Source organism: Schistocerca piceifrons, chromosome 4 (assembly GCF_021461385.2).
Source record: "Schistocerca piceifrons isolate TAMUIC-IGC-003096 chromosome 4, iqSchPice1.1, whole genome shotgun sequence".
Taxonomy (NCBI): Eukaryota; Metazoa; Arthropoda; class Insecta; order Orthoptera; family Acrididae; genus Schistocerca; species Schistocerca piceifrons.
Window position 1 is genome coordinate 550,707,731 of NC_060141.1, and position 23,355 is coordinate 550,731,085.

Here is a 23,355-nt window from a genome sequence, read left to right on the forward strand (position 1 = left end):
CAAGTGTACGTCTTAGTAATTCGTTATTTCATGTATGACGGTGTCACGCCATTTGCGTGAGTGCCCTGCAAAAATTTCACTTTTCTTTCCATTTATTGGATTTTATTTATGAATTTGGTGCTGTATTTCGTATTTCGAGTACGATTTTCTTTAATGTATTATTCCGATTGTAATGGAAGGTTACCTTCCGATAGCGTACCCATTATCTGAAAGGAATCAAATATCATTAAATTTATACCGGAACGATGAATTCTCTGAAGAAATGCAAAACGGCGTAGGTGTCGCAATTTAAATCTTCTCGGGACACTCGGATAACACAGTGTCCACTCAGGAAGACAGAAAGAGAAAAATAATTACTGTACAGTTCACCTTATGGTTTATACTTATTTTACTGTGTGATTCATGCTGAACTAACCTTGGACCCCACGAGAAACGTTAGAAACTTCAATCACATTACGCAGTGTTCTGTACCTGTAACCACATGCACACACTGAGTCACGTGAGGATGAAATCATCTGGTTTCATTTGTGAGGCCTTCTCTTTCTTTGTACAAGTTAGTCAAAAGCCAGAAGAAATAGAAATAATCCATTTTATATTATGAAAAGAATGGTTTTCATACGCTACATCATGGTACAAGTGGGTAAAAAGCATTACTTACGCGAATCTGCAGCCATGCACGTGGCTAGCTTTCACCTGCAACAAAGGAAATACGATTTTAGGTGACAGCTACATCTATGCTGTATTTATTGCATTCACAACGCACACCAATAGCACCAACCAAGAGAGAATAAAATTTAAGAGTAAATTCGGAGTAGTTCGTTGAACGAAATAAAAACGAAAAACAAAAAACAAAAAAACACACAAACTTTATGAAGGAGCGCTACACAAAGGGACTGTAATGTGCGCCATGTATTTGGGTGAATTCAGTTGTAAAAAGCTTGATTTCTAGTACACTCAACACATAATGCAATTATGTAATTTCATTTGCAGGAAGTTCTTTTACTTCGTCGCAAATAGGTTACAGTCCCAATCTGGAATACAGTTTTATTCCGTCTGAAACATTCGAAATATTAAATATTGCTATAAACAGAGCAAGCACAATGAGGATAAACACCATCGGTAAATAAACAATAATGTGCCAAAACATTACGAACACGTGCTTAATAGTTATTTGGTTCGCGTTTGGAATGCAGTATAGCAGAGATTCTGCGAACAATGGATTGGAAAAATCTAGGGCACGTTTTCTGAGCTATGGGACACCAGCTGTCTACGAACAGATCAAAAAATTTCCCGCAAATTACGGGGGGGGGGGGGGGGGGGGGAATGGGGGGGGGGGGTACTCTATGTGATCAAAAGTATCCGGAAACCCCCAAAAACATACGTTTTTCATATTGGGTGCAATGTGCTGCCACCTACTGCCAGGTAGACGATATCAGCGGCCTCAGTAGTCATTAGACATCGTGAGAGAGCAGAATGGGGCGATCCGCGGAACTCACAGACTTCGAACATGGTCAGGTGATTGAGTGTCACTTGTGTAATACGTTTGTAAGCTAGATTTCCACACTCCTAAACATCCCTGGGTCCACTGTTTCTTATGTGATAGTGAAGTGGAAACGTGAAGGGACACGTACAGCACAAAAGCGTACAGGACGATCTCGTCTGTTGACTGACAGAGACCGCCGACAGTTGAAGAGGATCGTAATGTGTAATACGTACACATCTATCCAGACATCATACAGGAATTCCAGACTGCATCAGGATTCACTGCAAGTGCTATGACAGTTAGGCGGGAGGTGAGAAAACTTGGATTTCATGGTCGAGCGGCCGCTCATAAGCCACACATCACGCCGGTAAATGCCAAATGACGCCTCGCTTGGTGTAAGAGCGTAAACATTGGATGACAGAACAGTGGAAAAACGTTGTGTGGAGTGACGAATCATGGTACACAATTTGGCGATCCTATGGCAGGGTGTGGGTATGGCGAATGTCCGGTGAACGTCATCTGCCAGCGTGTGTAATGCCAACAGTAAAATTTGGAGGCGGGGGTGTTATGGTGTGGCCGTAGTTTTCATGGAGGGGGCTTGCACCCCTTGTTGTTTTGCGTGGCACTATCACAACGCAGGCTTACATTATGTTTTAAGGACTTTCTCGCTTCCCAGTGTTGGAGAGGAATTAGGGGATTGTGATTGCATCTTTCAACACGATCGAGCACCTGTTCATAATGCACAGCCTGTGGCGGAGTGGTTACACGACAATAACATCCCTGTAATGGACTGACCTGCACAAAGTCCTGACCTGAATCCTATAGAAAACCTTTGGGATGTTTTGGAATGCAGACATCGATACCTCTCCTCAGTGCAGCACTCCGTGAAGAATGAGCTGCCATTCCCCAAGAAACCTTCCAGCACCTGATTGAATGTATGCCTACGAGCGCGAAAGCTATCATCAAGACTAAGGGTGGGCCAACACCATATTGAATTTCAGCATTACCGACGGAGAGCAGTAAGTCATTTTCAGCCAGGTGTCTGCATACGTCTGATCACATAGTGTAGTTTGTGAACGCGGAGCTGGCACCAGATAGGGCCCCCAGATATCGAGACGTGTTTCATCAAGTTCATATAAGGTGACATCCAAGACGCCAACTTATGTTCGCTGTCATGCATCTCAGTTCACTGTAACGCCTTTTCGGCCTTACCACTGGGATAGTTGTCCTCCTGGAAGATGCCATCGTCGCCGGAGAAATATCTACATCTACATCTACATTTATACTCCGCAAGCCAGCCAACGGTGTGTGGCGGAGGGCAATTCACGTGCCACTGTCATTACCTCCCTTTCCTGTTCCAGTCGCGTTTGGTTCGCGGGAAGAACAACTGCCGGAAAGCCTCCGTGCGTGCTCGAATCTCAGGCATGAAGCAATGCAAGTAGCACACGTTAAAGTTAAGTTAACGTAATCCACAGCTGACACGGTGTCTTCGAATACGGCTACAGCACCAAGGAAGCCCAGGTGAATGTCCCCCCAGTAACATAATATTGCCCCCTCGGCCTGCGTCTACGGCGCGGTGCATGTTCCGAGCAGCCGGTCGCCTGGATGAGTGTGTATCCAAACACGGTCATGGACCTGGTATAACGTGAAACATGATTCATCCGAACCACGTGACATTTTCCTATTGATCTATGGTACAATTGCGATGATCCTGTGCCTGTTGTAATCGTAACTGAAGATGTCATCTGTTCAACATGGGATAATTTAGGATTTGTTTGCTGCGGAGAGCCCGCCGCTGTGGCCGATCGTTTCTAGGCTCTTCAGTCTGGAACCGCGCTGCTGCTACGGTCTCAGGTTCGAATCCCGCGTCGGGCATCGATGTGTCCTTAGGTTAGATAGGTTTAAGTAGTTCTAAGTTCTAGGGGACTGATGACCTCAGATGTTAAATCCCATAGTGCTTAGAACCATTTCTTTTGCTGCGGAGGCCCATGTTCCACAACACTTGTGCTTGTAACAGCATTGCACTCTGTCACTTCATCTGCCACAGATCATTGACTGTCCTGCTTTACAGAGCTTGCGAGAGTCCGATCTCCACTTGTGATGACACGTGGACATAAGATTTCACCGTCCTTCAGGCACTTTCCAGAGTTGCTCACACAGTAGGACGCAAACAACCAGTCAGCTTCGCCGTTTCCGAGATGCTCGTTCGCAGGAGCCAGGCCATAACAATCTTCCCTTTGTCAAAATCGTTCAGGTCGGTGGATTTCCGCGTTTTTGTCCTGTATCGTCGTTCCCCATTTGTCTCTGTTTCTTTGTGCTGGTTGGTTACGTTTAAAACGACGGTGTTCCGAGTGCTACAGTATGAGCTGTATACATCGCAGTACGCTGAAACATTAATCGGTGTGCTAGCAGAGTAAGCTGAACAAATAACAGTTCCGCTTTCTGCGGACAGGTGAAAATATGACGCTCTAAATTGTCGTAATGTGAAATATTTCCTGTTTTGACGTCAGTATGCTGCTTTGTTGCTTGGCAGTACATATTGATTTCTTTTGTGAAACGACTGTTAGTGTAATGGGCCAAGAAGGTAGAACGTTTCCGTACGGAAAGCAACGGCTATTGAGAACGACCGTGCACTGCTGGTAAAGTTGTTTTAGCAGATCGGCAATAGCAGCGCTGCATTGCGGGAATGTCGCCGGCAGAAACAGCCTCAACATCCTCTCTATAAAGTTCGGTAGCCCTGCGGCAAACACACTAAAAAAAGAGAGAGAGCGACGGAGCACTAAGGAATTGTCCGAATGGGACGGAAATCGGTACATGTATAGATAAATAAATGATTAAAATATCAGGAAAATTGGATTATTTATTCACGAGAACGAGCTTCATTAATAAAGCAAGACAGTAGCGTGTTGCTCCACCTCTGGCCATCAAGCAAGCAGTTATTCGGCTTGGCACTGACTGGTACAGATATTCAATGTCCTCCAGAGGGAAATCGCACCAAATTTCTTCCAACTAACGCGTTAGATAGAATTCCGAGCTAGTTGGAGAGCCCTGCCCATAATGATCCAAACGTTCTCAACTGCGGTGACATCGGCGATCTTGCTGGCCAAGAAGATTTTGGGAAGTAGAAAGACTGTAGGAAATCTCTCTCTGTGCGGCTGGGCATTATCTCGTTGAAATGTTATTCCAGAATGGCTTGCCATGAAGGGCAACAAAAAAGGGCAACAAAACGGGGCATAGAATATCGTCGACAAATGGCTGTGTTGTAAGAGGATTCGCGGATGACAGCCAAAGGAGTCCTGCTCTGAAAAGAAATGGCACCATAGACTATCACTCGTGTTTATGGAGCAGTATGGCGCGCAACAGTCAGGGTGGTATCCCACCAGTGTCCGGAACGTCTCTAGACACGTCTTCGGCCTGGAATCTCATCGACTGGAGAAGAATTGTATCCAGTGAGGTCCCTCTTCGAACCGAGTCCCGATGATTAACGACGACGTGTCTGGAGACGCCTCAGACAATGATGGGCCCTCCATGGTAAGCCATCTTCGGCTCACATTTCAGCAAAATAATGCCCACCTGCACACGACGAGATTATCTAAATGCTTCAGATGGCTCTGAGCACTATGGGACTTAACATCTGAGGTCATTAGTCCCCTAGAACTTACAACTACTTAAACCTAACTAACCTAAGGACATCACACACATCCATGCCCGAGGCAGGATTCGAATCTGCGACCATAGCACTCGACGAGCGTTTCTACTGTATCTCTTGTCTTCGTGCATGAGAAATCCTACCTTGCCCAGCATGATCACCGGATCTCTCTCCAACTGAGAACGTAGCTCGGGATTTTGACGTTCTAACGCACCAATTAGACATAAGGTCGCACGATATCCCTTGGGAGGACATCCAAGAACTCTAGTAATCAATGCCGGACGAATACCTACTTGCATAGGAGCCAGAGGTGGGCCAATGCATTACTGAATTGAGCAATTTATGAAGCTGCTCTTGAACAAACCATCCAATTTTTGTGGAAGTGTAATCATTTTTATGTCTGTATATATGCATAACATCTACCGGTTTCCGCCGCATTCATCGTATTCACATAATTCTTGCGTGGCGCGTCTTTTTTTTTTTTTTTTTTTTTAGGACAGTTTTCTGCCGATACTCATTCGAATAGGATATGATTAAGTATTATAATAATCCTCTGTTACACGTAGCAATATTATTCGCGTAAAGCGGACATTGCAAAATCGCCACGAACACTATCTCTTGCGCAATGAACAACAGCTTGCAAACTTAACTAGGTGTGTAGTCAGTGGGAAGCTGAAAGGGATGCAGTGCTACCGTCAACATGTGCTCGGAACGTTACCTTCTCGCGCAAAAGAGAGGAAAAATATTTTGAGGAGTCTTTGCACATTACTTTCCTGTGTGGGTGATAGTAAATACTTCACTCCTAAAGTCACGTATGTTTTGCATCACTTCAGAAAAAAAAAAGGCGAGCGGCTACGACGGAAGTAACTTCAGTGTCTGCCCACTTCATGCGAAACCAATAAGGGACTTCCGCAAACACGCCGCCGCCTTATTGCCTGTTTCTGAATACGGCGTGCAACATGAGAGCACACAAATATTGTCTGACCTATCGTTACCTCGCGCACGTGATACGACAATCCCATTGCCGTGGCGGCCTCCGCCGCGCCCACGCCGTAAAATTTCCGGGGCCGAGTGTCGGCTGCGTATGGCAGAGTTCGCCGAGGTGATTGGCGAACGAGGCCATCGGAGTGCATTAGCGGCCGCTGTCAAACGCACGGTCCGTGGGTCGCGCAAGGACGCCGTCTGCCGGGAGGAGCGGACCCCACCGCTTATAAGCAGGTGCTCGCGTGTAGCTTCATACATCAACACATGAGGTCGCATTTACGAGCAGGCTCTATACGCTGCATGGTCCCAAAGAACAAGTACTTATATAAATAAATATCTCTGGTTTAATACTGTGATGCGGGGCCTCTTGTCCTCCTCAGAACTTTTCTAGGTGATCCGCTACATTCAATTTTTTTTTCTAGCTCAGTAAACAAACTAAACTCGCTGTGACTGATTGCAGCATATACAACTATTACTAGACATAAATATGGAGTGTGTCTTGCACTCTTCTGGAGAAGCTATCAACGAGGTGTTGAAACGTCCCCTTAGAAAAATTTATGAATGACAGTACGGGAAAACCTCTACATTATTTGATTTTCAAACAGCTGACCAGAACTGAACGTACTCAGACATTTCGCTCTTTACCTATTCTGATCAACACTAAACCGACACACAATATTTTTAGCGCAACGCAATCTGACTTTCAAACATCCCTACAAAAGAATGGCCCTGACTAACAATAACCTATACCTTTCGTGAATCACTTACAAAAATCTTCGTTACTCAAACTACTGCAATACAGTGTGCACCAATCCTGCCAGCTGAATAAAAGATTCTAACTAAAGATTTTGATAGAGAACAAATAATGTATTTACCTTAATAATGTTCCAAAGTCATTATATATATATATATATATATATATATATATATATATATATATATATATATATTACAAATTTACTCTCTCTGATGGACACACGTCCAGATCATCCGCTCTCAAAATTCTGCCGTTTCTCTCCCCACATCCACCACTGCTGGCGGCTCACCTCCAACTGCGCAACGCTACGCGCTGTTAACAGCCAACTGCTCAACACCACAATAGCAAATTCCAACAATGCAAACCAGCCACAGACTGCACACAGCACAGCCAGTGATTTTCATACAGAGCGCTAGGTGGCGTTACCAATATAAAAACCTAAACAGCCTACTTACAGTGTCTACAAGACTGTGTCTCTCCCTCAAGAGCTTAAACCAGAGAGGGCAATGATGTTGGGAGTCTGAAGCAAAGTCGACGTTTTGAGTCATCCGAATCCATCGGGTTCAGGTGTGTACCCCCCCCCCCCTCTTTTTTCAACTCTCTATGCTCAGTCCTTATGCTATCTGGACTGCTGATAGCAATTTTGAGCTCACGACCAATTCCTTTAGCTGATTTAAAGCAATTTTCTATCAACCTCCTTCCGCAATGTTCATGGGTCCCTGATCGTCAGTATATGAGGTACGCTACACTATACATCTGTTCCATCAGTTGACCTCCTGTACCTTCATGACTGGGTGACAGTACACTATATAGAGTGGCTCAATGTTTGTTGTACGTACTTTGCATCCATTCCTGGATTTTAAGTTCCCAAACAACGATGGACTTTTCGTGGATGACAATGCACCATAACAGCGACCACAGTGGTTTGAAGAACATCCTGGACAATTCGAGTGAATGATTTGGCCAGCCAGATCGAACGATATGAATCCCATCGAGAATTTATGGGACGTAACCGAGAGGTTAGTTCGTACACAAAGTCGTGCACCGGCAACACTTTCACAATTTTGGACCGCTACAGAGGCAGCATGGCACAGTATATCTGCAGGGGACTTTCAACGACTTGTTGAGTCCTTGCCAGGTAGAGTTGCTGCATTACGTCGGGCAAAAGGAGGTCCGAAACGATATTAGGAGGTATCAAAGATTTAAAAAAAAAAAAAAAAGGATTTCAAGGGTATTGGTAGATTTATCTGTCTCTTCGCATGCCTTTCTTGTAGAAGAGGGTGAACTTTGCTTTCTTGCAACTTCTGTAAACGGTTTTATGTTTGAGAAATATGACTATGGTAAAAGAGGAGCTAAGTAAGTCGCAAGTTCGGTATAGAATCTGACACGGCTTTCACTGGGATCTCGACTTGTGTTCAATTTTAGGCATTTCAGCTGTTTCTCCACTAGCACTAACATCTACGTCATTCGTCATTGCAGTGCTATAAGAATTAGATTCGGGAAATACTCCTGGATTTTCCTTTGTAAAGGAACATTTTAGATCGCGGTTCAACAATAGTTATTTTGCTTTGCTACCCTCAGTTTCAGTTCAAAAATGGTTCAAATGGCTCTGAGCACTATGGGACTTAACAGCGGAGGTCATCAGTCCCCTAGAACTTAGAACTACTTAAACCTAACTAACCTAAAGACATCACACACATCCATGCCCGAGGCAGGATTCGAACCTGCGACCGTAGCAGTCGAGCGGTTCCAAACTGTAGCGCCTAGAACCGCTCGGCCACCCCGGCCGGCCTCAGTTTCAGTTCCTGTCTCGTCCAGGAGTGAAGGACCACTGACAACATTTACATAAGGCCAGGATTTCTTTGAGTCTTGTACGTAGATGATTTTTGCCAAGTCAATCTTCTGTAGATATAATCACTGCGATTTGGACAAATGAAACTTCTGTAACAAGAAGATTATACTTTTCATATTAAGAGATCGCTATCCTGCGGACAGTGTCAGGTATCTGTAATTTTAGGTGTCTAATACTGCGTTTTTTTTTCAGTATTGCACATATTTTAACTCTTTTCTAACGTAGATAGTATTTATTTTGAATATGTTCTAAAATTTTGGTGAAACTATTTTTTTTTTTTTTTTAAGTTTGTGTGTTGATAATATTCTGTCGCAGAAAAATGCATTGACCACCAATATATACTTTTCATTCCTAAAACGTAAGCTCGGGAATGAGGAGGCTACAATCGTAAAAAGCGCAGATGCAATTCTTTTGTGTGGGCATACTCGACTGGGTTTCTCTGTGGACAACTAATGTGTATTCTATCAGATTTTATCAAGACTGTGCTCAATAACATCAAATTTACAGTGTCACTTCAGTTATGACTTTCAGAAGGAAGGTAATGTGGAAGTTTCCCAATGATATTGTCATCGTTGGAGGAGACTACAAACGATTCTCTGGCGTCTCGTGTGGAGCGGTATTTGAGTTCGCACGCAGCTCACACAAGTGTTTGTCTACTGGGGGTTGAGTAGCTCGGAAGGAACTTTACTGGATCGCGGCCTGGTCTTGCTAGCCGAGGACGTCTGCTCGCCGAAATTGCTTGGTTCGCATTTACTTTGGGTAGCGTGCCTACGTCCACTGAAGAATCGGTGCTACCCCCGGACTGTGCGGCGCCGAGCCATAATCTGTATTTCGACCAGCCCTATTTTGTGCTGCTTTGGGTGGTAGATATGGCCACATACACCGTCCTTTATTCTCCTGTGCCCGACGCAGGAACAACGGTGAGTGCCATGCAGTTAAATGTGCGCCGCGGTTCTTGAAAACCCCCTGTGCTTTGCTGCAGAACTTCGTTTGATGGTATTTGCCGTGTGTTGTTTTGACTTGCACTGCTACCCCTCCTTTGGCTGAGCCCTTAACGTGGGTCAGCCTCCTGGTAATATGGACGTGCCCGAGTTAAGCATTTCCTCGAGTGTAGGGGAGCTACGTTTTTATCGTATTCTGTTGGCAAAATCTTTGATGTTTTACCTGCACTACCGGTGCTAGCGTTTTCTAGCTTTAAGTTTTTTTTTAATTTTTCTATTGCCTGTTAACCTTGATCTGTACCTGCATTACCAGTACGTGCACTTTCCCGGTTTAAATCTTTCTTAGTGTTTTTCCTTGCCAGTAAAGGTTAAAAAGGTCCATATCTGTGCTGTAATTTATGTCGTTATGTAAATTCTGCTTTGTTAACTGCAGGTACGTGGGGTAAGGCGGAATGTCTGTCCTCATGTCGTCGATCTTGTTCGCAGCCCCTATACTATTTACCATTTATGTAACGTAAATTTAATGTATTTTTTTATATATTATGTTTCAGAGTTTGCGCTGAATCGAGCAACTGTCTGGGGCTCCGGCTTAAACAGAGATAGTTACTATTTTTGCCTAAGTCATATGCCTCGCCGGCCAGTGTGGCCAAGCGGTTCTAGGCGCTTCAGTTTGGAACCGCGCGACCGCTACGATCGCAGGATCGAATCTTGTCTCGGGCATGGATGTGTGTGATGTCCTTAGGTTAGTTAGGTTTAAGTAGTTCTAAGTTCTAGGGGACTGATGACCTCAGATGTTAAGTCCCATAGTGCTCAGAGCCATTTTTTTCGTATGCCTCAGTCCCTTTGGTTGGCTTGAATTTTGTTTTTGTAATTGGTAACGCCTGGTGATTTGTCAATGCTCTTTTTCATAATTTTAGAAGTCACACATTCTTTTATTTTTAGCTCTTTGGCGTTTTAAACATATTCTAAAATCATTATTTAATTCAGTAAATGCCTCATGGGCGATTTTCTAATGCTTATAACGTTTCAAGAATTTGTTTTGGTTTCATTCAAAAAAGGAATTCTGTTCTATTATAAAAACTGTTTTTTCTTTAATTTTACTAATTTATTTGGGGGATTCCCCTGAACTTTATGATTTGTACCTACTCTTTCTTAACTTGGGCTCTGTAGCGAATAAGTATTAGTGATCTATATAACTTAAAATTTAACCTCTGTGGTGTATAAATAAATATCTAAAAGATTATTTTTTCTTATGCTCAGTACCTTACCACTTCCAGATCCTAGCTCCCAACCACTTCAGAAATAACGTGTTTCATTTTGTGTGACTGATTTTCATACATCTATTGACGTTTCTGATATTCCAATTACGTAACAAGATACTAGTTTGGAAGAAGATCTGGAACTGTTGGCGATGTGTAGGTGCCGGACCATCCGCTGGAATCCATATGAGTGCAATCTAAATGCTACAGCGTCCATATCAGTGATGCCACAATTAGATTTACTTAACCCTGTTATTACGTTAAGGCGGGAATTTGGATCCTCTTTAGAGCTGTATTATAAGTAAGGCAGCGTATGAAGCTGATTTATATTTCCTTCACCGGCAGGGAGTCAATTACGTCGTTGGACATACACGGCACATCGCCTGGGAGGAATAGGATAAACAGCATTACTGTACTCTATAAACCACGGTGAAGCCTATGGCACGTACCACCTATCACGGTTTCTTCCCGTTGCATTTACATATGGAGCGCCGGGAGAATGACTGCTTAAATGCTTCTACGCTTGCTGTAATTAGTCTAATTTTCTCTTTACGGCAACTACAGGAACGATACATAGCGGATGCCAGTGTGTTCCCAGATTGCTTGAAACTTAAGTAGACTTTCTCCAGAAGTTTGGGGTAAGTCTTCAAGTGTCTGCGCATTCAGTTTCTTTAACACCTCCATGACACTTTCCCACGAGTCAAACAAACCGGTGATCATTCGTGCTGGTGATTTTTTTTTCTAGGGGCTTACAGATTGTTACAGCCAAGTGTTTGCGTCAGTTGGCTGATTCCAAATGTATCTCACTGATATGGTAGTCATGGGATAGTATGTTTTTATTTTCGTATTGTGTAGTGCAGAACTTTACATTTCTGAACACTGGATGTCTGTGGACAATTTTGATCTTTTCACGATATGACTGAATATTCCTGTTGTGTGGTTTTTTTAAGGCAGTACTTAATTACTGGATAACTGTATCACCTGCAAAATGACTGAGGTTACCTTATACAGGGTGATCAAAATGTCAGTATAAATTTGAAAACTGAATAAATCACGGAATAATGTAGATAGAGAGGTACAAATTGACACACATGCTTGGAATTACATGGGGTTTTATTAGAACCAAAAAAATACAAAAGTTCAAAAAATGTCCGACAGATGGCGCTTCATCTGATCAGCATAGCAATAATTAGCATAACAAAGTAAGACAAAGCAAAGATGATTTTCTTTACAGGAAATGCTCAATATGTCCGCCTTCATTCCTCAACAATAGCTGTAGTCGAGGAATAATGTTGTGATCAGCACTGTAAAGCATGTCCGGAGTTATGGTGAGGCACTGGCGTCGGATGTTGTCTTTCGGCATCCCTAGAGATGTCGGTCGATCACGATACACTTGCGACTTCAGGTAACCTCAAAGCCAATAATCGCACGGACTGAGGTCTGGGGACCTGGGAGGCCAAGCATGACGAAAGTGGTGGATGAGCACAAGATCATCACCAAACGAGGTGCGCAAGAGATCAAATGGGTCAAATGGCTCTGAGCACTATGGGACTTAACGTCTGAGGTCATCAGTCCCCTAGAACTTAGAACTACTTAAACCTAACTAATCTAAGGACAGGACATACATCCATGCCCGAGGCAGGATTCGAACCTGCCACCGTAGCGGTAGCGCGGTGCCAGACTGAAGCGTCTAGAACCGCTCAGCCCGCAAGAGATCTTTCAGGCGTCTAGCAATATGGGGTGGAGCGCCATCCTGCATAAACATCGTACATTCCAGCAGGTGTTTATCAGCCAGGCTGGGGATGATGCGATTCTGTAACATATCGGCGTACCTCTCACCCGTAACGGTAGCAATCACTGACGTTTTGCTGTCCAGCGCCATCTGTCGGACTTTTTTTTTTTGGTTCTAATAAAACCCCATGTCATTCCAAGCATGTGTGTCAATTTTCACCACACTATCTACATTATTCCGTGGTTTATTAAGTTTTCAAATTCATACTGACTTTTTGATCACCCGGTACATAAGGCGAGACAGCTCATGATTTCTTCAGTGCTGATGCATACCAGGCTCGAACTCTTACGAGAATCGGCGTAATGCCGCGAATAATGAGGATAATGAGCAAGCGGCACTACATTATTACTGTGTGGTTATGTTGAGAATTCGGGTCTGAGAGGAGGCGAGTTAGAATAGTCCTTGTCGCTGCTCTGACCACTGTGTCTCGAAGGCGCAGCGGTCCGCGATAGTGCCTAGTAAGCAAGAGAACCGGGTTCGAATCCTGGTCCGGCACAAATATCAACTTTTTACATTGGTTTAAGTCAATGCCCACTCGTAGCCAATGCCTGTAATATCTTCGTGTCTTAACTATTAAATATTGTCTGCCAGGACATTAAAAGCAACGTACGGATAACGTGATAAATTCCTTCATTTTTCAGCCGGACGTATACCGGATTTGAATACTTATCTGAGCGAAGTGCAAGTTTGCCTCTGATAATTCTACTCTTACTGTACGGCTGTTCCGGCGGCCGGAGCGCCGTTCTGGAGATATGTCGGTGGCTGGCGGCGAGCTGAGCAGATTTATCGCCGGCCTCATTATACAGGACTGCAAGCTGGGCCCAACCTCCCTGGCTCACAAGTTAGGGCGACACGGCATGGCTTGTGCCGTTAATCTGTTTTACGCGAGAAGGCCGACGCAACAAGAACGCTTCAGGCACCTGTGGCCCAATTTATGCCAGTTCCGTGGATGCTTTTCTTGCTGCCCTTGACTTCCCCAACAAGCGAAAAAGTGAACTGAGTACGACATTAGACGCAAGCCCCAGAGGAGCGGGGTTGGAATCCATCTGTTATCCTGATTTGTCCTATTAGTTATTTCCACAGAGTGAGTTTAACTGAATGACGGGTTGATTCATTCAATATCGTTTGCCCTCCTGTAAATCCTGATAAATCCTTGCCTAAATGAGGTACTACTCTGCCCTTAATGACTGAGATGTCAACTAGAAGTTAAATTCGAAAAATCCTTGTCTTCTGATTACAACAAATACACTTGCGAACCAAAAGGTTGTGATCACTGTCCACGGCCCACAGCCTACCGCGATACTGAATGCACCTGTTGACGTTGTGAGCACGTGACGCGATAAGGAGAGTACGTAAGAGGAACAGAGACGAATGGGGGACTATTCTTGTGACGATACGGCACGCAAATGCCGAAATCCACTGACATAAGCGACTTGGACAAATTGCAGATTGTTAGCTCAAGGCTCCTGGAACGAGCTGATAGGCAGTTCGCGTGCTACTAAGAGCATATGGTTCAAGGACGGTGAATCCACAAGCAGGTGACAAGGTGCCGCACGTCCACAGCTCATCTCAGCACATGGAGGGCCCAGCGTTGCCCATCCATGCCGCGATCTGTGGCAATTATGACCACCATGTACAACGGTGGTGCAGGCGCAAGCTTTCAGAAATTGGAAATGTATGGTAAAGTCTTATGAGACCAAACTGCTTAGGTCATCGGTTCCTAAGCTTACACCCAATTCAATCTAACTTAAACTAACTGACGCTAAGGACGATACACACACCCATGCCCGAGGGAGTACTCGAACCTCCGACGGGAGCAGCCGCGCAGACAGTGACAAAACACCCTAGACCGCGCGGCAAGTGTTTCAGAGCACACCAATCAGCGCACATTGCTGAACATGAGGCTTCGCAGCAGGCGACGTCTAGGTGTTCTCTAGTTGATACAACGACAATGTTACGATTGCAGTGAGCATTGTGTCATCGAGATTGGAGAGTGGATCGATGGAAACGTGTCGCACTGCCGGATGAATCACGTTTCTAGCGACACCTAATAGGCGATCGCGTCAGGACACACCGCCATCCAGGCGAACAGTTACTTGGAACATGCATCGTGCCACGGACTCAAGCCGGAGGGGATAGTTTATGCTAAAGAGTACATTCACGTGGGATTCCATAGAACCAGTTGTGGTAACTGAAGGCACCATGGGCGCTATTAAATAGAACATTACTGCGCAGCACCTGCATCCCTTCGAGCTTGGTGTCTTCGCTGACGGTGATGGCATATTCCAACAGGATAACTGTTCGTGTCACAGACTCCTGCTGCAGTGGCTTGAGAAACGTGTTATTGAACTGTCGTTGATGAAACTCGCCTCATTTGAACCCAAAACAATACTTCCGCGCACACAGACCTCCGGCTTGTAACCTATGGGAATGTTTTGGCCAGTGAGCAGACATCTGGTGCCATATACGACGTGAAACCTACAGAGGACTTTTAGAATTCATACGATGCATAGTCATGTCTTATCGGTGCATATGTTAAAACATACAGAACATAACTGTATGTTTGGATTCAGATATTTTTAAAAGTCTCAAAATTGTTCGCAGATCGCAGTACTACTCACACGTTAATAATGTATGAATTAAATCACCTTCTGATGTCCGGTTACAAAAATTTGCTAAGAAGTTCTAATGCTTATCACCTGAAGGTGCTTCGTGATGAAATGCAGTCGGTCATTGACTTTAGACATCGTCTGCCGGACGTCGAACCAATAAAAAACGTTTAGAAGCAGGTTCTGGAAGGAGCTGGTTACTCAATGCTCCTACTCGTTTCTTTCAATGTATGTCTAGCATTGGCCGCACTAGGTTAGGAATTTTAATCTCTCTAGTCTTATGTGTACTGCTTGGATATCATAGTTCTGGTGGGTGCAGATGGTATTAGAGAAGCAACACCAGGACCGCATCATTTTTTATGCAAGCGACACAACTTGCTCTAAAACTCAAGATAAATTTTACTGATTTCGAAAACATGCTGTGGAAAAATGCCACATTGGATGTATAACTATAGAAGGTACTACTGTTAAATACTTGGGATCCTAGAATTAACGAACAAGTAACTGAAACAGTGTAACTGGAAGACGATGCTACGCAGAAGTGCAATCTTTAAACTGGAAAATAGGCAAGACAGAAACCGAGAGTACTTGCTATATGGTAATACGGAATAGTGTACAAGTGGTCTGGAATACGATGTAGCAATATAAGAGGTCCTGGACATTAATCTGTAATCTTAAATTGTCTTGCATTGTCTGACACAATTTTTAATAATTACCTACAGTATCGCCGCTTTTTCCTCTTTTGTTTTCTTCTTAAGCGATCTGTACTTAAACAGACGCAAAAATTTCTTTCCGGGGAGAATTACGTCAGTTTACTTTTTAGCTGCTAACTGGACTTGTAGTGTTTAATATGACAGTTAAAACTATGATGTGATAACAATAAAATTTCTCAATCATTTTTATTGACTGTAGTGGAACTGTTGCTTTCTTTCTTTTCAGAGAAACGTATTTGTTGAAAGCATCAAACAGATTCGTCTTAATCTAAAATAAATGCTTAAGTTTATTCGTTATATAGATAAACATAAGTTCCACAGTACATTGTGCCCCTTTGACTTCAGACAATGCCAGACAATGCCAAACGAAAATGATTCGAGAAATGAGGGGACACGATGAATAGTATTATATGGTGACAATTATTGAACTTTATGAAAAAAACGTAAATTAGTTACACACCACGGCGTGCATACAGTTTATTCAACAAAATGGCTCTGAGCACTATGCGACTTAACTTCTGAGGTCATCAGTCGCCTAGAACTTAGAACTAATTAAACCTAACTAACCTAAGGACATCACACACAACCATGCCCGAGGCAGGATTCGAACCTGCGACCGTAGCTGTCGCTCGGCTCCAGACTGTAGCGCCTAGAACCGCACGGCCACTCCGGCCGGCTTTATTCAACATGTAAACGTCACTACAGATATTCGGATTTAGGTAATGACATGTTCGATATGACTGCCATCATTGGCGATGATGTGGTGCAGAAAAATAGCGAAATTCTCTATGACCCGCTGAAGTGTCGGAACTTTGACGCTGTCGATGACATCCTGATTGGCTGTTTTCAGGTCAGCAATGGTTTTGGGATTATTGCTGTACACTTTGTCTTTAATAGAGACCCACAAGAAGATGTCGCATGTGTTCACATCCAAAAAAAAATGGCGGCCAATCTAAGTCTATGCCAGTGGTCTCCGAGTATCCCAGAGCCAGAATGCGGTCCCCAAAGTGCTCCTGCTTCGACGGGATCGAGCTTCGTCTTAAATGAACGACATCTTGTCGAAATCAGTGTCTCTTTGGATAATGGGGATGAAATCATCTTCCAAAACCTTCACGTAGCGTTCGGTAGTCACAGTGCCATCAAGGAGTGTCGCACCGATTATACCGTGACTGGACGATGCACACCGCACAGTGACCCGTTGGCTGTGAAGATATTTCTCGATCGCGAAATGCGGATTCTTAGTACCCCAAATGCGCCAATTTCGCTTATTGACGAACCCATCCAAATGAAAGTGGGATTCGTCGCTATACCAAACCATACAGCGCATGCTAATTCCCATCACGCCCCGTGGCTAACCATGGAGTTTGAACCTCCTGACGCAAACCTGTCAGAAACTATGCCGTTTTCCATCCTTATAGTTCAATAATTGTCAACCTATAAATATTTCAGCTTTTAAATGGGTGTCAATCCCCAAAGTGTCGTGTAAGAGTCATCTCCATTTATGAAGCGGATTTTGGGGTCCTTGGCCTAGTGAACTCATGAGATTTTGGGATGAAGAAGTTTTTTCCGTATGGAATCTTACTGATTTTCAATGTATGGTGTTGTAGATCGATGCCTACCCTACGCATTGTCTAATGTGTTAGAGGGTTCCATCAGTTACATCTCGGAGTTACTTGTGTGAAGTGCAATATTTTCAGTAATTTTTCGGCGGCCACTGACGACATTTCCACACCATACAAGATGGCTGAAACTATCATGGCGCGCCAAATAGTTTTGCCCTGTCTGACAGGGATTCGCCCTTGAAGAGGAGGTACAATCTGCAAAACTTCAAGCGAGTGGGAACGGTGTCCAAATTCTGCAGTACACAAATAAACATAACACCAACAAAAACGTTTGTATGGTCCAGACTGAAAGTTGCATAAGAAATTTGGGTATCTACCTGATAATGCGTAACACTGGAATTTGCAATCACAATAAATATGAGAAGAAATAATTTTCAAATGGCTCTGAGCACTATGGGACTCAACTGCTGAGGTCATTAGTCCCCTAGAACTTAGAACTAGTTAAACCTAACTAACCTAAGGACATCACAAACATCCATGCCCGAGGCAGGATTCGAACCTGCGACCGTAGCGGTCTTGCGGTTCCAGACTGCAGCGCCTTTAACCGCACGGCCACTTCGGCCGGCACAAATAATTTTCAAAGCTGTAAGCGGTTTATTAGTAACGTTTATAATGAGGATCCATCCGTCACCAAATTATAAAAAACAGTTATAATTGGCTCTGTAGTGAAGTACCCCTCTGTCAACCGGGAGAAATCATTGGAGTAAAGTAGCTCATCTTCAGAGCTAAAGAGAGAAATAAAGGATAAGCGTAGCTGCGCTCACACACACACACACACACACACACACACACACACACACACCAGGTGAAGACACCGGGCCTCGTCTTGCGCAACGACGGCTGCTGAAGGAAGCGTGACCTGACCAACTGGGTCAACAACCTGTGCGCCTGCAGGGCTTCTCTCTCTAACGCCACCCACCTCTTCGCCGGCCTTTGTTTACATCGTTAACTGTAATAAAGCAAGTCCTTGGCACCGATTGAACCTGCTACGGAGCTTGGCTATCCGACCGCTGCCCACACCGATTTTCAAGATGGAACCGATCTCGTAAAACTGTCACTCCTACTTTCCTGCGACTAGCTGTGAAGTAATCAACGCTACATCTGTTTTTATCGACTATCCATTTGTGGAATTTAGGTTTCCGAAAATAAATTTCTCGTACGACAGACCCTTAAGTGCTAGTACTAGCAGTACCACACCGAGCAAGGTTGCACAGAGCTAAAACTCCGAGCTCGTATTCGGTGCTTCGAATCTGCGTCTTGCAATCCATATTTAGGTTTCTCGCAATTCCCTAAATCACATAAGGCTACTAGCGTGATGGTTCGTTTCAAAGGGTGATGATACAATACTCCCGTTCTGGTATTAAAACTGAAGTCTGTGCCACAAAAAATGGTTCAAATGGCTCTGAGCACTATGGGACTTAACGTCTATGGTCATCAGTCCCCTAGAACTTAGAACTACTTAAGCCTAACTAACCTAAGGACAGCACACAACACCCAGCCATCACGAGGCAGAGAAAATCCCTGACCCCGCCGTGAATCGAACCCGGGAACCCGGGCGTGGGAAGCGAGAACGCTACCGCACGACCACGAGATGCGGGCTCCGTGCCACAGGTTCGTGACCTAGCTATTGGACTTTCTTCCTTCAGCACTAAAAGGGAGCGGCTGGTGATAGCAACGATCCGGCCGTATTTTATCTCCGGAAAAGATCCTCGTTACTCATTTGATAGCAGGCTTGTGGACCTGGAACCGTTCTGGAGACAGCAGTTGCAATTCGTACGACAACACAGACAGCAGTACCGAAACACACACTCACTCAAACAGCGAACACTTTCACCAACACATACCGTACCCAACATCTAGAACAATTAGACTATATTAGAATAAACAGTGTAATGCAATGAACCCTACAAAACCTGTTCTAGCTTAAGGGTAAACAGCAGGCATATCCATCCCCTGGTCATTATACCGCCGTTGGTATGTGACACTTGTAACTGAACACTTAATACATAAACACTGTAATATGTAAAATTCAGTGATGACGATGATTTTTGGTTTGTGGGGCGCTCAACTGCGCGGTTACCAGCGCCCGTACAAATTCCCAAACTTAGCTCAGTCCAGTCTCGCCACTTTCATGAATGATGATGAAATGATGAGGAAAACACAAACACCTAGTCATCTCGAGGCAGGTGAAAATCCCTGACCCCGCCAGGAACCGAACCCGGGACCCCGTGCTCGGGAAGCGAGAAAGCGGCCGCGAGACCACGAGCTGCGTGCAGTAAAATTCAATACACGTAATACAGCAACTAAAGTTTAATCAATAAGCCCAAGAAATAACATACTTTCCACTCACACAACACTGCGCTTTGCACAACGTACGTAATAGTTATACTGTTTTTGTAAGTAGTGTTTATAAACATTAATCCGTAAATTAAATTGTAGCGAAATGGGACTGCAAGGCTCGAAGTAACTTTTAGAAAATGGCTGGTCACACAGGGGAATATTTCTCTTCCTCTTTCTATGTCTTTCCTATCATCATATCTTCTTAAAATTTGAATATTTTTGTTTTTTTTCTTTGAGTTTCTAATAAATTTTAATTAACTCTTACTTCCATTATAATTAAAGAAAACAATATTTGTTGTTTGCAATATGGAATATGTTTTGTTATCTACAAGAAAAGCTGTAAAATGAACGACCTGTTATGAAATGTAAGGCAACAGGTATCTAATCAGCAATAAATCAAAACAAATCAAATCGTCCTGGAGGGTTTGAAACCGGGGCCTCCAGGGCCGTAGACCTGTGCTCTGTCCACTAGACGAACAATTAAAAAACATGAATCTCAGAACTTGGATTCCCTGCGCTGGATTCTCTGTGCCGGGCAGGGCGTTTTCCACAAGCCTCTAGCGGTGCCACATGACCAGCTATGCAGCTGAATACATAATAAGTCAAATTGGCGTGTTGTTGAATACTTTAACACGAGCGAGCACGGAGTTCGTATGTTGCGCCGTCACGAAGTTCTCTTTCGAACCGTACCGAAAAGACGCCCGACTGGAGCAGCCGCATAATGACGAATCGCTGTCCGTAATGTTTCGAATTCTCACTCGTTAAGGTAGAAGGCGTGACTGAAAGTCCTCCAGGAAACGAACCAGCAACAGGAACACTGGAGAGCTCAGGACATAAATCATTACTGCTATACCATGCTAGCCAAACACTAAAGCACAACTAATTGAATTAATTTAGCTATGGTACTCGCGAATTAGTGCCTAGGATGTGGATTAAATTATTTGAAAAATAAAATATAGCAATAAGTCGGCTTTTTTAAAACCTCATTTCTGCCAAGACGCGTTGTGGTTTTCACCCATCATCAATTGGCGTAATATTCTTATTACTGTTCTGTCCTACAGCATGTAATGCTACATATCCATACTTATTAGCGTGCAGTCCTACGGCATCGACTGCACACCGACCAGTACAACGTCGCGAAACGGAATGAAGAGGGCGCTGACCCGCTCGTCAATGGAAAGAGCGGGCAGCGACACACCTCCAGAAAGACAGAGTTCAGCGCTCCCAGTCAACGCTGACATAACCAGCCACCCACTGCTGGTCTGCCTCAGTTCTGTCGCATACTTCGCGAGCATCAGTACCAAATAATATTTGAAGACGATACTTACCCTGCATTCTGCAAGTAGTAATAGTGAGTAAAGGTAATTGCAAGTAGAAAGTACAGGAAGCCACCTCATAAAGAGAAGTTATGGGTTGGGTTGTTTGGGGGGAAGAGACCAAACAGCGAGGTCATCGGTCTCATCGGATTAGGGAAGGATGGGAAAGGAAGTCGGCCGCGCCCTTTCAAAGGAACCATCTCGGCATTTGCCTGGAGCGATTTAGGGGAATCACGGGGAACCTAAATCAGGATGGCCGGACGCGGGATTGAACCGTCGTCCTCCCGAATGCGAGTCCAGTGTGGAGAAGTTATGTTTCTTTCGTTTTTAGAAATAAATTGTTCTAATAATTTGAAAGTGTTACGTTCAGATCATTTTGGTGTCCTGCCACTGACCATCGCAATTTCTCTCGTTCCGTCTTTGTATCGGTGCCGACTCCAATAGTAGTCGACACAACAGATAAATGTCGACTATATTTTGAGTGCTTCAGCTGTCTTTAATTCTGTATCACGTAGCTAGTTTCCAATTTATGTACATCTCACACGCGTTTTTATACACACTGGTATACTGCTGCAGCTCAACAGTAGCCTTGTGGTCGACTTATACAAGTTTATATTAATTAGTTTTCAATTTTCAGTTACAATACCTAATATATATGGGACAGTCAGACGCCACAGCGGGACCAAGCAATGGTTCCATTATAACGTAATCACCACAAGTGTTAAGACATTTATCCCACTGGGAGACGAGATGATCAGTTCCTGCTTATAAGTACGCACCGAGCGAGGTGGCGCAGTGGTTAGCACACTGGACTCGCATTCGGGAGGACGACGGTTCAATCCCTTCTCCAGCCATCCTGATTTAGGTTTTCCGTGATTTCCCTAAATCGTTTCAGGCAAATGTCGGGATGGATCCTTTGAAAGGGCATGGCCGATTTCCTTCCCAATCCTTCCCTAGCCCGAGCTTGCGCTCCGTCTCTAATGACCTCGTTGTCGACGGGACGTTAAACACTAACCACCACCACCACTATAAGTACGCAGTCGACTGCTGACGGGTCTACAACAGCGTCCACTCCTGCACTTCCTCGTCTTGCTGGAACCGAGGTTCACGCAAGTCTTTCTTCAGGTCGCTAAGGATGTGAAAATCGCCTGGTGAAAGATCCGGGCTGTACAGATGATGTTGCAGTGTTCTCCAACCAAATCCCTGAAGCGTAGCCTTTGTACGATTGACAGTTTGGGGGCGGGCATTATTGTGCAACAGAATGATTCCGCCCGTCAGCATACCTGGGCGTTTTGAGTCCGTGACACGTCGCAGCTTCTGCTAAGTGTCTTCATAGCGCTGCGCACCGATTGTGGTTCCACGCTCGAGGAACTCGACGAACAGGGTGCCTCTGCAGTCGAAGAAGATCACCATAACCTCACCGGTATTTGTGTGAACAGTATTGGATTTCTTCGGTGGAGGAGATATAGCATGTTTCCAATGATGGCTTTGTCGGTTGCCCTTGGACTGAAGGACGGCCGGCCGCGGTGGCCTTGCGGTTCTAGGCGCTTCAGTCCGGAACCGCGTGACTGCTACGGTTGCAGGTTCGAATCCTGCCTCGGGCATGGATGTGTGTGATGTGCTTAGGTTAGTTAGGTTTAAGTAGTTCTAAGTTCTAGGGGACTGATGACCTCAGATGTTAAGTCCCATAGTGCTCAGAGCCATTTGAACCATTTTTGAACTGAAGGACGGCTTGGGTTGGGTTGTTTCGGGGAGGAGACCAGACAGCGAGGTCATCGGTGTCATCGGGCTAGGGAAAGATGGGGAAGGATGTCGGCCGTGCCCTTTCAAAGGAACCATCCCGGCATGTGCCTGGAGCGATTTAGGGACATTACGGAAAACCTAAACCAGGATGGCCGGACGCGGGATTGAACCATCGTCCTCCCGAATGCGAGTCCAGTGTGCTAACCACTGCGCCACCTCGCTCGGTACTGGAGAACGGAATGAAGCTGTTGCATAATAATGCCCACCCCCACATTGCCAGTCTGGAGGAGGAGCG

General features: G+C 44.6%; 1 protein-coding gene across 1 annotated transcript in view; it reads right to left on the reverse strand.

Moving 5' to 3' along the window:
* The window catches only part of LOC124795999 (protein FAM117B-like), a 387,013-nt gene that overhangs the window by 281,913 nt on the left and 81,745 nt on the right, over nucleotides 1-23,355 (reverse strand). The window contains exon 2 of the mRNA XM_047260081.1: nucleotides 659-693. The gene's annotated coding sequence lies outside the window, so the exon portion shown is untranslated. The remainder of the gene's footprint in view (nucleotides 1-658; nucleotides 694-23,355) is intronic.